This window comes from Lipotes vexillifer, unplaced genomic scaffold (genome assembly GCF_000442215.2).
Source record: "Lipotes vexillifer unplaced genomic scaffold, Lipotes_vexillifer_v1.1 scaffold331, whole genome shotgun sequence".
NCBI lineage: Eukaryota > Metazoa > Chordata > Mammalia > Artiodactyla > Lipotidae > Lipotes > Lipotes vexillifer.
In genome coordinates this window covers 1,230,339-1,247,851 of record NW_006774049.1, presented here as the reverse complement: position 1 = coordinate 1,247,851, position 17,513 = coordinate 1,230,339, and positions in this window count along the sequence as shown.

Genomic DNA, 17,513 nt, shown 5'->3' with positions numbered 1-17,513 from the left:
TATACCGGCTACCCCCCCACCCCCAACCCCTCCCCCCGCCAAAAAGGGAGAGGAGCTTCCTCAATAATAGTTTGAAACTGAAAAAAATCCATTTGCAAACTAGTTACATACAACCAGAAATTAAGCTGTTGAAAACCGGGGGCATGAACCATAAGACAATAAAGGCTTTAAATGTGTATATTTATTGTTCTGGAGCCCTGGAGCATTGCGAGGTTTGCATGCATGGCTATTATGCAAACACAGAGAAACTTAAGAGCGACAGAACAAGGAACAGGCAGAGACTGCAAAGCCCTCGCTCGCTCCGACCCAGCTGCCGGTCCTCCGCCAGGCTAGACTGCATTTTCGCAGTGTGGATGTAAAATGGTGTACTCGCTTCCCCCACGCTCCCCCATCCCCTTCCCCGCCCTCCTCCCACTCCTTTCAGTGTTACACCCACCACCCCCCCTCCGATTTTAGTATATTGGCACCAATCTTTCCAAAGTGGGCCTGGCATGCTAAAAAAGTAAACATGTACTATATGGGGAATAAGGTCTGTATAGTATGACAGTTGAAACTTGATCTGTGATAAAATTACAGGATGTTGAAATTACTAGTAAGCTATTTTTAACGCTTTCGCAACGTTTCACCTCTAGTCACAGCATCTAGTTGAAACAGGATTACTTTAATGAAAATTATATTCACATGGCTGAAGTTAATACACCCGGCAGAGCACAAATGCCTTATATTCAGTGACTTGAGGTGGAAAGACCCTCTGTGTGTATTTTTATGCCTTTTCAAAACGTCTGCGTCCACTGCAGTAAGAATTAGGACACTTAACATTATCTAAACCACATTTTTGATTCAGAACATGGGGAAGTAATAAAAGGCAAGACCTAGCTCGTTTCTATACACACAGAGATAAACGAAAGAAAATGGCAGATCCTCCAATTACAATAAGTAATAAAAGCCCATGCCAAAGAGCCGGTATTCTGAAAGATGTCGAAAACTATTTTAATAATTTAAAGTAATATCACAACTCTGCACCATGGAAGACAATGTAACAATTCGCAGTCTCCCATCTTTTGCATTAGCCAATTATGACTTGCACATCACTCTTTAATTATCTTCCTTGAAATTTCATCTGATCTTTCTATTTTATAAGCATGGGTTACAAAGAGAAATTACAGCTCTCTGGTGCTTTCTGTCTCTTTTTAACTTTATGATGCACACTGCAGACGTTTGATTAGAATAACCCATTTTGTTCATTTTTTTACATATGAATGGACTTGACTGAAGGGCATTTTACATAATTTTTAAAAAATACATGAGAGACGCCTAAGGCTGCAGTTAGTCTCTGTCCTGTTCGTGTAAATATATACATTCAGTTCAAGAAATACTGTATTAAAAAACTTGAGTTGCAGTATTTTGACAAGATCATATTTGAGATCGACTGTGAGTCAGTTTCCTGTATGACCAATGCAGCAGCATTTATGCAGGAAACCTCAACAGAATGCCTGAGGGTATCCCTCGATTGTATATTAAATCTCTCTCTTTAAAAATACACAGTTCAAAAAAAAAAAATACACAGTTCTTTAGAGCATCTAAGCAACTTCTGCTGGTTTTGTTGCTATAAGTCTTTAAGGGTCTGTAAGGAACTTCACCTAATTAGAAACCCTGTTTCTATGTCTGTACAAGGTTAGGTGCTGAACTAGGCTGCATGCTGCCTGATCTCTCTGTCTTCTGGAAAACTCTGGATAAGGTTTTTGAGATGTTAACAGTTGCAGGGACCTAGGTCTGAATATTTCTGAATATCTGCAGTCTTATAGTCAGATGTCAAAACTGAATCACAGGGGCATCCTCCCGCTCTTTTTACAGGAGCAGCACCCCCATGAACCTAAAAAAATCCAATAAATCAAACCTCAGGTCCAATCCTGTGAATGACTTTTAAAATTATAGGTCACAATGGTGTGTGTTTACAAACAAAACAAAAACAAAAAACAACCCCCTCTATTTTACTTCTTTAATATGATGCTTGATAGGCACCTGTAAATTATCTCTGTAGCAAATATCCATACAAAGAAAGTTTCAATTAAGATAGGGAGATTGTATTGAAGCAGTTCTTTGAAGTAATGTAGTTAATAGCCTGTTTGATTTCTGCTTGTAAGAGAGTAATAACGTGGATTCAAGGTTCCATCAATCACAGAGCAGATGTAAGACTTGAGACACCCGACACCCAGGGGAATAGAGGCAAACTCCTGCAGTGCAGGGTCCTTGGGCTAATGTAAAGTAAATACTCATAAACAGATTGAATGTTGTAAGAAGACAATCCATTCTGGACAGTTAGAATCATGAAAGCAAGTGCTTTATCTATAAAAAAGCTTGTAGCTGGGACTCACAGTGTATAAAAGAAGAGTGGGGAAAAAGCAGTATATGTTTATATCACACATTATTTTTGGGCTCTTTCTTATACTGCAACACAGGAACCTATACCCACACATCTATATTCCGGCTGCTTTGCTAAGCCAAAACCCAACTCTCTGTTTTAAGTTATTTGGTTTACTTAAAAGGTTAAAAAATTAAAAATCATCCTCACCCCTCAAGGGAGTGGGAAAGCAGTAGACACATTTTTCAGTGTCTGTGAATAAAGGATCGGGGGGTTAAGTTAGTTGCGAAACCTAGCAGTGACATAATTAGGCAGCTTGGACTATAATAAATAGGATCATTTAAAAAAAATTTTAAAGTACAGTTGAAGAAAGAAGGCGACCATTTCAAAACTTCAACCCTCTCTGCGCACCTCTGGGCCTCCCCCTCCCCCCCAAATTGTAAAAGACAAATGAAACATTTTTGACCTTGGCTATAATAATACTTCATGTTTTAGCACTTTAGTCAGCATTTTATCTACTAATTGCTACACACTACCGCATGTGGCTCGAAGCTGCCACTGCAGCTTTCTTTCACTGGTGAGCGAATTGCTTCATAAAGACTGGGAATTCAACCTGGCTGTTTCCTTCCTTGCTCCCCCGACCACGTTTTTTTTTTTTTTTTTTTTCTTTTTTTCTTTTTCTTTCCTTTTCCACGTAGAAGCCGCTATATTTTTCCAGAAAATACCGCATGGGTCAGAACAGGGACGGTGACTGGTCCGCTAATCTCCTTCTACCGGTCAAACCCAGGCCACTTTGGCGATCGGGAGGCAAAGCGGGAAGGTGAAAGGGGGCAGGAGGAACGAGCGGGGCGAAGCTGGGGGAGCGGGCAGTGGGGGATCCTGGCCTGCTGGTGGTCCTGCTAAGTGATTCTACACGTTGGTCCCCTGGCTAGTCCATAGCTGGTTAGAAGTCCAGGAGACTCCGCGCTGCCCACCTGGGGACCTCGAGTTAGAGGCTCTCTCCCGTCTTGCTTGGTCAAGAAGTGGGGCTCGAGGAGGGTAGCCCCGGAGTCTGCAGACTGATTCGTGGATTGAAAAGCCAGCACTGTCCGAGGGTCAGCCACTGCCTAGTCCCCTCCCCCCTTCCAAGCCTGGCGCCATCGCGAGCGGTGGGGGTGGGTGGCGTTATTAATAAGGCGGCCTCCAGCAGAGCAGACTCGCGGAGTCTGAGCTCAACGTCTATGGGTTTAAGGAGGGTAAATAGGGTTATACGGGTCATTGCTTTCCAGGAGACCTCTAGTGGTCAAAGGTTGAGCTACATCTTAAATTTGGGCCTCCTATTTGTCGCCTGTCTCCTGGGCTGTGGTGGGGAGACACACTGAGCCTCTTAACTCAGTTCCGGGCAGTATAGGCCGGTAGCTTGGGACAGATTTCTCACGGACTTGAAGGCAGAGCCAAGAGAGAAGCGGGGAACTCCGAGAAAGGGACCCCTCCCCCCGCCCCTCCAAACCCCGCCCCCTCCCGCCCCGGGAGGGGTCATGTGATGCCCTTTGTGGACACTGGAAGCCCCAAGGTCCTCTGCCCTTAGTGCAGACGGAGACTTCCTATCTTATCTTAATTTTCCTCCGCTTTGGGAGACTAATCAAGTATTTTCAGGGAAGCTGGATTAAATTTGCCCAAGCCATTTCCAGTTACAATAGAAATGCTGAGTCTTTTTTTTTCTGACTTGTTTGTAAATCAAAGCCAAGTCCCACTCCCTCACCCCAATCACATATACACCCAAACACCCCTTAATTTTAACAATTCATTGCCTTCAAGTGCCCTTGACATTTCTGGGTTATTCAGTTTAGAAATAACTAAGCTTCGTTTTTCTCTTCTTTTTAAAATTGTATGCACTGCAGTGGAGTATGTATGACTTTTGACTAAATTGTGACCTTGTCCCTCTAACCGAAATGTCACACCATTCCATCTCAGGTGGCCACGTCCTAGGGGAGAGGGTGGTGGTGACTTATAGGCTCCTTGTTCTTCAGACTCATTTGTGATCCACATACTAATAAAGAATTTGATTAAATTGACCCCCAGCATAGTATTAAAGGCATTGCTGGGAACAGCTATCTTAGATCATAGCAAAAACAGAGGTCCCAGCCATCTGAGGTTATTAAAACATCTTGCCATACCTGATTTCTAAAAAAGAAGACAAGAAAGTGTACAGACATGGGGTATTGGCTCCACTGGAGGACTCAAATACCACCTACTAAAAATTTCTCTGTGCAATTTCAAATGGACGTTAATGATGCCTTGTATTTAGTGATTTACAACTTAAAAATACTTGACAAGCATTAAAAACAGAGTGGGCATGGTAGGTAAATCACTAAACTGCAAGTCAAGGGGCCACTCTTCATTGCTTTTCTGTGTCTCCCTGTCCATGGCTATAATTGTCTGTAGGACTCAAATCCTAACTCCGGCTTTGTCAGAATTTCTCAGATAATTGTGGTAAAATGATCCAGACTGGTCATCTGTAAAGTGGCAGCCCCCTGTGCTAAGCCATCAGCCAAACCCATGGAAGCACCAGCAAGTCCCTGGGCTGTCTCCACCTACATTTTGCCATGGCCACAGACTGATTATTTTATGACTTGTTATTTCAGGTTGAAATATGTAAATGTAGTAATTCACTAAGGATGTAAAGAGATATGAGTACTTCAGAGGAAAAGTAATACCAAGAATAATAGTGAGATTGTTTCTGTTCTCATCTTCAGTAAGCTGTGGCCAAAATGAAATTGGGCAGGGTTTTCACAAAGATGGTAAGGGACCAGAGGAGCCTCAAACAAAGTTTACACAATGCCGTTCTCAGGGTGTGCTGGAACCACCTGTTATGGACTCACCCACAGCTAACTGTTGCATTTTCAGGAATTTTGCAAGCTGGCTATTAAACATGTCTATTATTAAATATTAAATTGTATGTATATATATATTTATGTCAACTATACTTCAATAAAAATATAAATTCACAATACAGTGTATTAAAAACAAAGGTAGTACATAGAAAACTCATCACTTTCTAATTATTTTACTACATTTTACTATTATCTCTACTCTTGAGGTTAATTATACCTTTTGTATTGTGATGACTGCAATACTATATCACAGTATGTTACCATATCTCTCCCCAACCCATGCCCATTGGCATTATGTTGGTAGCTTGAAATTGGCTGTGGTGGGAGTATTTAGAGCATGGAACTCAGCAAACATTACCAATCAGGGCTTGATTTATTGTACTGTTGATTGTTTAGACTTAAGAAAGGAATGGAGAAAATGTAAATATTGCAGATTGTGATGATTAATTTTATAGGTCAACTTGACTGGGTCATGGGGTACCCAGATATTGGGTCAAACATTATCCTAGATGTGTCTGTGAGGATGTTTTTGGATGAGATAAACATTTGAATAATTAGACTGTGTAAAGCAGATCACCCCCAACCCCATGTGGGTGAGCCTCATCTAATCAGTTGAAGGCCTGAATACAACAGAAAAGTCTGAGTAAGAGAGAACTCCTGTCTGATTAATTGAGCTGGGGCATGGGTCTTTTCCAGCCTTTGGACTTAGACTGAAACACTGACTCTTCATGGGTCTCAAGCCTGCCGATTTTTGGACTGGAACTTATACCATTGCCAGTCCTAGTTCTTAGGCCTTTGGACTCACTGCAACTAAAGGTCAGTTCTCCTGGGTCTCCAGCTTGCTGACTATAGATCTTGGGACTTCTCAGCCTCCACAAACTATGATATATATATATATATATATATATATATATATATATATATATATATATATATCAAACTATGATACATATATCTCCTATCAGTTCTGTTTCTTTGAAGAGCCCTGACTAATACATGGATTAAACTTAAACGTGTGTCAAGGACTTCCCTGGTGGCCCAGTAGACAAGAATCTGCCTGCCAATGCAGGGGGCATGGGTTCGATCCCTGGTCTGGGAAGATCCCACACGCCACAGAGCAACAAAACCCATGCGCCACAACTACTGAGCCTGAGCTCTAGAGCCTGTGAGCCACAACTACTGAGCCTGCGTGCCACAACTACTGAAGCCTGCGTGCCTAGAGCCCATGCTCCAGAATAAGAGAAGCCACCGCAGTGAGAAGCCCGTGCACTGCAACAAAGAGTAGCCCCCGTTTGCCACAACTAGAGAAAGCCCATGTGCAGCAACGAAGACCCAACACAGCCAAAAATAAATAAACAAAATAAAAATTTTTTAAAAAAAGAACTTACTGTTTAACGAGGCTTAAAATCACATAAAAAAAAAGTGTGTCAAGTCTGTAGCCAATAATATAGTGAATAGCACAAAAAAATGAGGAAATTTTTGAAAGCTGTATAATTCAGCAAAGAAGTTGCTCATGTCATTGGTGAAACAGTGAGATTTTTGGATACATCTTTGTTTTCTCACTTTTATTTTATTCCTCAATTTAAATGAAAATTTCAAACAATATTCAGGTTGGAACTACACTCATTTGCTAATGCAATTATAGGTTAGCTATGGATATAAGAGTTCAGCAAATAGTTAACAAAAGCATTCTCTGAGAATAGATTGGCTCTATGGAATTTACAGTGAAGAGTATGGCATATTTTATTATTATTTGTACATTTGTGCTACACTTCCTGTGTATCAGCAAAATGTGTAATGAACTTATACATCTACATATATATCTAAATCATATATGTACACCATATGTACATATCTGTATCTACATCTAGATATATAAAAACTAACACAGACATACCTCTTTTGGGTTAGGGAGCTAGTTAAATATTTAGAAGCACACCTCTGTCTACAGGTAGCCTTCAGCCTGACGTGCAACTCAAACTTCTAGAGCAGGGGTTGGCAAACTGCAGCCTACTACCTGTTTTTGTACAACCCACGAGCTAAGAATGTGTTTTACATTTTTAAATGGTTGAAAATTATCACTAGAAAAATAATATTTTGTGACAAATAAAAATTATATGCAATTCAAATTTCAGTGTCCATAAATAAATTTTGTTGGAACTCAGCCATGCTCATTCATTTATGTATTGTCTATGGCATCTATCACACTAAAACAGCAGAGTTGAGTAGTTACGACACAGACCGTATGGCCCTCAAAGCCTAAAATATTTACTATCTTGCCTTTTGTAGTAGAAGTTTGTAGCTGTAATTGCCTGTTCTAGAATATGTAGGTATGTGCCTTGGCTGGCAGTAGTATACACAACCAAATGACCTTTTGAAGTCTTTTCTTGTCACTGGTCCTAGAAATACTTCCTCAGTAAACAGAGAAAATGGAATACCCAGAGTTGTGAAGGATTCAAGTCGCTGACTCAAGGTCAAAGACAGAGCCAATGCCATCAAAAAAGTAGGAATGGAGCATGAGATTTCCCACTCCTCAGTTTGTGTTCCACCAATGGATGATAGTACCTTTCTTCCTGACTGCTTGTCCTAAAGCACTGTATAATTTTGTTGGGCGCTGTTAAATATTTATTGAGTTTTCTTGTCCAATGTGGTTCGGTTACTGTGTGTCTGTGTGTGTGATGGGACCCTTCAGGATTAAAGGTTCTATGTAAATCGAGGATTATTTTATGACTTGTTATTGAAGGTTGAAATATGTAAATGTGGTAATTCACTAACATTATATCAGTGCATATATCTGGGAAACAAGAATGCATTATCCTTCCTTTTGAGTCTAACATCATTTACATCCTTTAAAAAAAAAAACACCCAATCAATTTTTTTTTTTTTTAAATGAGGAAATGCAGTGGAGGAAAAAAAAATTCCTTTAATGCAATACTTCAACTGAAAGTTTAATGATACAAAAGGCAGGCAATTCCAAGTTACAGTTCCCACAGCAACTGTAACTCTGTTATATAGCACATTTAGGCATAGATTTCACAGCATGTACTGCAATACAAAATACTCCACACTGGGCATGCAAGGGGGCAGAGTTATGGTTGCTATGGGTACCATGACTTTGAATTTCCAGATATTTTGAGAGTTTAAATTCTCAACCAGAACATCACATTAATAGTTCATTTTTTTTTTTTACATTGAAAATAATAAAGATTGTATCACTGTTTCCACTGTCAAACCTATCTCCAGTTCGGTCCACTGCTTAGTATAAATACCTACCCAAACGTACTCATCCTACTTGCTAAAATTAAACACATGACCTCAGCCCAGGGAGTATTTTGCAAATTTATATGCGATAACTTTCACTGGATTAACTAAATCTGCTCCCTCCTCCTTTCCAAAAATCACCAATAGATTCAGGTTAAATCTTTCAGCCTTTTAGCATATTTTATCTGTTATTCATGGGCTGAGAAGATATGGTAATCATATTCGTTGTGTATGAATGTGTTCTGTATATATTTATAATTTACACTCTACTCCTAAAAGAACTGGAGGCAGCTAACTGCACGTCTTCATTTATTCATTTATTCCTTGAACACGCCATGCAACTTTATGCCTTTATGCTACTGGTCTGAGGACCCTTTTCACTTTTAAAAATTGCTGAGGCCCTCAAAGAGCTTTTGTTTATGGTGGTTTTATATAAATATATATATATATATATATATATAAATATATACATGTATATATTTACCACATTAGAAATTATAATTGAAATATTTTAAATATTCACTAACTCATTTAAAAATAATAATAATAAACACATTACATGTTGACATACGTGTAAAGTAACTATAACTTAGTGAAAAGAGAGGGCATTGTTTTACATTTTCATAAATCTCTTTAATAGAAGACAGCTGGATTCTCATAGCTGCTTTTACATTTAATCTGTTGAATATCACAAGTCATGTAGCTTCTGGAAAATGCCACTATACTTTTGTGAGAGTATGCGAGTGAAAAAAGCAAACCATGTCTTAGTGTTATTATGATTGTTATTTTAACCACCTGAAGTGGTCTCAGGGATTCCCATGGATCCCCAGACTGCACTCTGAGAACAAGTGCTCTATGCATTTGCTTATGCTCTTCTTTCAAGCATCTGCCTCTTCCTTGTCCACAGGAAAACTCCTATTCATGCTTCAAGGCACTAGGAAAAATTAATTGCTCCCTTAGCTATATTCTCATAGAATTTTATAATATGCCAATCTTAGCATCTATTTTGTATCCTTATGATGGAGTGTTTAAACATCTGGGGGTTTTTTTTTGCTGTTGTTAGACTATGAGCTGCTCAAAGGGGAAACCAGGTCTTATACATTTTTTTCTCATTTTCTAGCATGGTAGTTGGCATTCCATATGTATGGGATGTAAGAATTCAAGTCAACAAACAAGTAATAAAATAGCTCCCATTCACTGAGCAACATAATATATGTTAGGAATTATGTATGAATTATCTCAAAGGTTACCCTCATAATAATGCTATGAAGGTACTATTATTATCAGTGTTTTTTAAGTGAGGAAACTAAGGTTTGCCCAGAGTTGAACAGTCATGGGTCATACACCATGCCAAGAAATATGAAGGTTAGTAAAAAGCAGGAATCAGAATCTTTGCCTTAAAGGCATTTACAGTCTATTTTCAGAGACAAGACAAAATGCACAGATGAAAGGCAAATAACAAAATAAAATTAGCTAACAACAGACCACAAAGACTATAATTAAAGAAATGTCTACTTAGTAGAAATGGCTACTTACCCAATGAATTATTTAGATTCAAACTTTTGGAGGATGTACTTCTATCAGAAAACCCTTGTTTTAGAATGCACACCAGATATGTGTATATTTGTTGATAAAATATATATTTACCTCTGCACTAATCTGTTACAAATGTACTAATATATACTAATATACTCAAAATATAAATTATAAAGAATTTTAAAAGAACGAGATAAAAAATATATATAAGAAGACATTCTATAATTTTTTTCAGCATCTTTTCAGCATCTTATGTACTCCACTTTGGAGGCAGTTCATCTACACTGGCAGTCAACTTTGGCTGCACACTAGGCTCATTCGGGGAGCTTTTAAGATATGACACTGGGATCACACCCCCAGGTTAATTAAATCAAAATTTCTGAGGGTAAGTACACGGGTCATATGAATTTTTTACCCCCTTCCCCCAAACAAGGAATTCTAACGTGCAACCAGAGATGAGAATCACGGGTCCAGCCACTAAGGACTGTGGTACCATGGAGAGAGGGCAGGAATTACAGCCATTTGGGAAGACATCACAGGAAAGATGGTATTAAAATCAGCTTTGAAATTTTTCCTTGGAAGTATTGAGAAGTTATGTTTGTAAAGTTGTATTTGTCAGGTAAGCTGATCTTTTAAACCCCCCTTCCCTAAGTTAGGACCCATGTTTTTATTTTTGGAAGCAATCCCCATTTTGAGTGTACCTGGCTTGTCAAGGTATGGAAGTGAGGGGCCCTGAGTTGTTTTCTGTGTCTGGTTAAAAAATCTGTGTGGACCTCTTGAGCTGTTTATCAATAACAGTAATTGTGGAGGTGGTGATTTCTGTTGTCATAAAGTACTTTGTTTCAGGAAAGTACATTCTTTGAGTCAATATATAGGCCCTTAAATGGAGTCATGACATGTTTGTTCCGGAAGGCACCTTTAAGGAGAGCACCCTTGTTTTACAGAGGACGAAGCTGAGACCCAGAGATGGGAAGTGGTGTTGGGTGAATTATGTAAGGCAAAGCTCTGAGGAGAAAAGTCTGGGATGTTGGTGGGGGGAGGAAGAGAGATGATTGTTCTTAGACAAATGGTTCTCAAATACATGCTATGAAATTCCACCTTCATAAAGTGCCTCAGGTCATTCTGGGACAGGACGCATGAGCAGAATGGACGGGAGTACTTGTGGCTCCTCCATCTTTAGCTAATCCCATCAACACTGGGGTTGGTTTAAACATTTTAAAACCCATCACATGGAAGCCTCCTAAACTCCAAAAGTTAGGAAGCACCCTGAGCTCTCTGCTTTCCTATTCTTGGATCTGTTGTGACTATAGTGATCCAGAACCTTCCTTGTGAATGAAGAGGTTCAACCAGATGAGCTCTGAGGTTCCTTCTGATCCTGCATGAAATCTCTCGGGACTGTGTGCATTTCTAGATAGTGCCCGAATCTGAGGACAACAGTGGAGTACAAAACTGGGTTCTAAAAATTCCTCTTTGTGCTTTGTAACAGGGAGAGGAGAGGAACTCGTAGATAATTTGAGTTTTGAGACACAGCGGCTGGGGCCCCTGACTTCTGGGACAAATGTAGCTGTACTCCACCAGGCCTGCTCAACGTGGCTCATTATAGGTGAAAGACAGCACAGCCTGGGAGCCGCTTGACCTGGGGGACAGTGTCATGCATAGACCAAGAAAACTCCATGTTGTCACGGCTTCTGTTCCTTTGGGTTAAACCGGGTTTCACAAAGTGGATAACAATGCATGAAACCATTCTCGTTCCTCACTCTTTAAAACACATGAAAATACTGGAAAGGTTCAAATGTAGGAGCTAGCATGCCCCTTCACGTTTCTTTATGCATTCTGTTTACCTTGTGGCTTCTGTGTATCCTCCACTTTGCCTTCTTCACCGCGACCACCTAAAGAAGTCCAAAACACCAAGTGAACAATGGGCAAACAGTAACAGTAGCTCATTGTCCGAAATGCCTTCATGTACTTAACTTTACATGGTAAGCACTAGTATTAGCCACTAGCTGTAGACGAAGACACGGAGGCACACTCAGAGAGGATAAGTAACTTGCCTAAGGTCACACAGCTAGAAAGAGATTCAATATGGATTCAAACTCAGGTAATCGGTCTAGAGTCTGTGCTTTTAACAACACATTTTACCGTCTCTTTGTCGAAACTGTCAGGGATGTCACAGAAGAAAAAAATTCAAATGTCCGGTGAATGAAAGTTTTCATCATTACTTCTGATAAAAAACTTTTCATCATTACTTTTCATTATCACTTTTGATAAAAAATTTTTAATTAAAAAATGAAATTAGGTCTATACCCATCAACTTGGCAAATATTTTAAATGGTAGCCAGTATTGGGTCGGAAATGAGAGCATGGAATTTGCCCCAATGGGGAGACTGCCAATTTTGCACAGTTCTTCTGAAAGACAATTCGGCAGTATATAATAACGTCCTTTAGATGCAGCATTCCTTCAAACCCAGAAATTTCACTCTTACGAATTTATGCTACAGAACATTTTGGACAAAAGGAATATAAAATTTACCCCAAAACATTGTTCAAAATAAGAAAAAGTTGGAAGCAACATAAGTAATTGAAACAGAGGGTCGGTTAAATAAATTGTGGTGCAACATTAATAAAGGAAAATATGCACATATTAAGAATGTAACAGAAACATGTTTATTGACCTGGAAAGATACTAAAAATACTCTTGTTTTTAAAAGGAAATATTTTTAACTTAAAACATACAAGTTGATGTTGATAGTCGAATTAAGGCAATTATGTTTCTTTATTTGTACTTTTTGGTAGTTTCAAAATTTTCTACAATGTATTACTTATGAGACATTATAGAAAGAAAAAGTACTAGAACTTCCTTGCCTTAGCCACTGGAAAACGTTTTGCAGATGTGCAAAACAACCAATGACTATAACCAGAGAATGTTCAAAGTAAAATTAATAGCTAACATTTATTGAGCACTCATTATGTGCTCGGAGCCCTATTAGATACTTTTGCAGTTCGCGGGCCTCCCACCACTGTGGCCTCTCCCGTTGCGGAGCACAGGCTCCGGACGCGCAGGCTCAGCGGCCACGGCTCACGGGCCCAGCCGCTCCGCGGCATGTGGGATCTTCCCGGACGGGGGCACGAACCCGTGTCCCCTGCATCGGCAGGCGGACTCTCAACCACTGCGCCACCAGGGAAGCCCTCTATTAAATACTTTGAATTATTTCTTTTAATCCTTACAACTCTTATGATATAAGCACTCTCAGTAGTCCTTTTTAGCAGTTGAAGCATGAAGAGATTAAATAACTTGCCCAAATTTACTGAGGAGGAAGCGTCTAAGGGGACGTGAAAAATTTGTAGGATTTAGAAATAAAGGAATAAAATTGACCCTCGGGTGTTAAGGCACCATCTCCTGAGAAAGGTACATTTGCTAGTTAATCAAAGAAGATAAATTTATCTGGTTAGAAAGAAAACCATCTATTATGGGAGATTGAGCCCTGAGGGAACCCAAAATGGGTAAATAACTATATTGTGTGATTTTTGATGGGGTAGTTGACTTTTCTGCCAGATAGGAAGTGCTTTACTGGTAGATGGTTTTTTGTTTTGTTTTCTTTTTTAATTGGGTGTCATGCAAAGGGTATGTGATCTGAGAAGCAGCCTAGGAGTAAATCAATTGAATTCATTTTGATAACTTGGGGATTTTGCTTGGCTTTGCACCCAATCCCTCGCCTCCCAATACCTCACTCAATAAACATTGATCTGTTCATCTACACCCTCAAGGGTCTCCTCCTTTGGTATCTTGCTCTTCCACATTATTTTGTAGTTGGGAAATAAGAGACACAGAAGTCCCAACTGCTCTACCAACTCTAGAACTTAAACTGTAGGGCCCTAGGGGTGGTAGTACAGTTGGAGATAGGTGTCTGAGGATTTCCTTCAGGTTGCGTTTGCATAGCACTTAGCATAAGAATGAAAAGACATCAGTTGTGTGAATCAAAGAATGAGCCACCGATAAGCAACTTAGTCCCAAGAACAAGTAATGCAATTTCTTTGCAAACCAGTTTGCAAAGAAAATATGCCTAGTGCCCTAACATTTGGCTGTCTCTTGAAGCTCAGGGGTGCCTTCAGACAAAGAGGAATTGCTTTCACTACTGCCTTTGGTGATCTTTAATATTCTATCTAAATAGTGGGAGACAGGATCTTGAAAGGACAGAAGAAACTTCATTACTGTCATGTTTTTGTCTATGACATTCATGTTCCTCAAATGCCTCTACTCAACCTTCCCTTCCTCAGCATTCATTGAAACCCAGCTCAAGGGCCCCTCTTCTATAAAGAATTCTCTGGTGCTACCAACTGAGAATTATCTCAATATTCCTGGAACTCCATGACTTTTTTAAAAAAATAAATTTATTCATTTATTTTTGGCTGCGTTGGGTCTTTGCTGCTGCGCGCGGGCTTTCTCTAGTTACAGAGAGCAGGGGCTACTCTTCGTTGCGGTGTGCAGGCTTCTCATGTTGCAGAGCATGAGCTCTAGGCGCGTGGGCTTCAGTAGTTGTGACATGTGGGCTCAGTAGTTGTGGCTTGTGGGCTCTAGAGCACAAGCTCAGTAGTTGTGGTGCACGGGCTTAGCTGATCTGTGGCATGTGGGATCCTCCCGGACCGGGGCTCGAACCCGTGTCCCCTGCATTGGCAGGTGGATTCTTAACCACTGCGCCACCAGGGAAGTCCCTCCATGACTTTTTGAATAAGTTTTGTAGTTGCACTGCTCTTCCCCTGAGGGACAGGAATGCTACTAGATAACAACAATGGTAAACGAACAGCCATGACTAGAGTGGTGCCAGCCTATTTATTTTAATAGAGAGAAACCTAGTGGTTTAAAGTTAGACATCACCTACCAGACTAAGCCTTCAGTGCACCAGGCTTCAAGTGATTTTAAAAGTCCAGTGTAGGGCTTCCCTGGTGGCGCAGTGGTTGGGAGTCCGCCTGTTGATGCGGGGGACGCGGGTTCGTGCCCTGGTCTGGGAGGATCCCACGTGCCGCGGAGCGGCTGGGCCCGTGAGCCATGGCTGCTGAGCCTGCGCGTCCGGAGCCTGTTGCTTCGCAAGGGAGAGGCCACAACAGTGTACCGAAAAAAAAAAAAAAAAAAAAAAGTCCAGTGTATTGAGAACCTATTTTGTGCAAGGGTTTAACGGGCTTCTAGCTCAAGACTGAAAGGTAGGAGATACCAGTTAGAGGCCTGGTTCCATCATCACTAAGACAGATTCTCAGTTACTTCACTTCCCAGTAGGACAGATGACACAGACACTCATACCTGATAAACTACTGTGAGAACAAAATAAAATCACAGATGTGAGAAAGCCTTTATCCAAGGCACTGTTGTAAACTACAAAGCAAATCCTATGTCACAGAGGAGACTGTGATTATAAGGGTGGGTGGTCAATACCTAGAATTCATATATGATCAATGAGACCAACTATCTGGAAATGACATGCACCAAGAAAAAGCCTGAGTGGCTGAAGAGGTCACAGGGAGATAGGGATAGCTCGTGTCCAATCAAGGGAGAATATTAACATGCTGAAAAATAGTACTTTGGCAAGTTTTCCTAAAGTACTGAATAAACTTTGATCCATGAAACAGGTTCTTTTCAGGAAGAAAAATGGGTTATATAAATTTGAGTGAGACAAAATCAGATAGAATTTTTACCCGCAGCCTTTAGAACGCAGACGTGACTCTTCAAGAGGAAGGTAGGCAGCTCTCATCTTCTCAAGGGCAGGCACCTGGTCAAAGCTGAAACTCAACCCCTTGTATTAGGATCTGACAGAAGAAAGAAGGTGTTTATGATCTGCTTGAAGTTTCTGAAATAAGAACCCAAAGAAGACGACTCAGGTGATCTTCAGCCAGCATTGTAAAGGGGGAGACTTCGATTTGGGCAGTTACAGGAACATCAGTCCTTGGAAAGGTGGATTCTATTATGAGGGAAAGGGTTATTACTCAGGCATGCCTGGGTCTGCGAGAACTCTTTCCTCTAGATGGCTGCTACCTTGGCCCCAATTCCACGCTCATCCACCAGGCTTCCTTCTCACTCAGCTTCCAGGCCCTCTGATCATGGGGAACAATCTAAGTGACAGGCAGAAGCATCCTGTGCCCAGGAAAAAAAAAGACTGTGAATTAAAAACTATTACATCAGGGTTCAATTTTTCTTATTAGTGATTAATTATAAAATTAAGTAAATTTAAATTCACTTAAAATTTCAAATAGAAGAAATATGGACTAAGGGGACATTCCTTTCTCACCTATCCCCGTGCCACTCACTGACACACAGTAGAGACACACCACAGGAAAGAACAAAATGCTGCATAATATCCCACAACTATTGAACCTTTTCTTTATTTCTGGATATTTAGGTAGTTTACGATTTTCCATGACGTGTTGCAGTGAACCTGAACATGTATTTTTGTGCATTTTCTGTGAGACAGATACACAGAAGTGGAATGCCATGACAAAGTGTAAATACATTTAGAATATGGCTGTATGCTACTAAACTGGCCCATAAAAGATGGTACCAATTTACACTTCCAACAGAAGCATAAGAGAGTTGTCTCTGAGTTTGATCAGTTGGGTTAGTTGCTTGGGCCAGATTATGTCTGTAGCAGTGACAAAATTGGTTCTCTGTATTGCAAAATCTCTAGAACTTGGTGATGAAAATTGTTGCTCCTGTGTAGGGTCTTGTCTAAGGGTCAGCAGATGGCTCTAAACAACACTGACCTCATGTCTCTCTTCAGCTTAAACTGTAGCACCTTGTGGTTCCTGGCATGTATTAGACTGAACATTAATTTCCTGTGAAAACCCTAATCAATTGCTCTTTTGAGGGGTTTTGAGGGACTCAGTAAATATCACCTTTCTCTTAAGCCCCAGGTCTCAATTTTAACTGGGCAAAAGAGTAAGACAGAGAGTCAAATGTTACCTTTGCTATTGTTAAAGTTGAAACTGGAGAACATGTACACACAACTATATATATAATAATCAACAAGGACCTACTGTACAGCACAGGGAACTCAACTCAATACCCTGTAATAACTGTAATATGGGGAAAGAATCTGAAAAAGAATAGATATATGTATATATATAACTAAATCACTGTGCTGTATACCTGAGACTAACACAACATTTTAAATCAACTATACTTCAATATAAAATAAAAATTTTTTTTAAAGCTGAAATTGGAGAATGTGAGTTGTATCTGCTGTGCAAGTGGGTTTCCCCATCCTTACCTCTGGCATTAAAGAAACAACACCTATCTTGGAATTCCCCGGTGGCAGAGTGGTTAAGAATCCAGCTGCCAATGCAGGGGACACGGGTTCGAGCCCTAGTCCGGGAAGATCCCACATGCCGCGGAGCAACTGAGCCCGTGCACCACAACTACTGAGCCTGCACTCTAGAGCCTGCGAGCCACAAATACTAGGCCCACGTGCCACAACTGCTTGAAGCCCGCGCGCCTA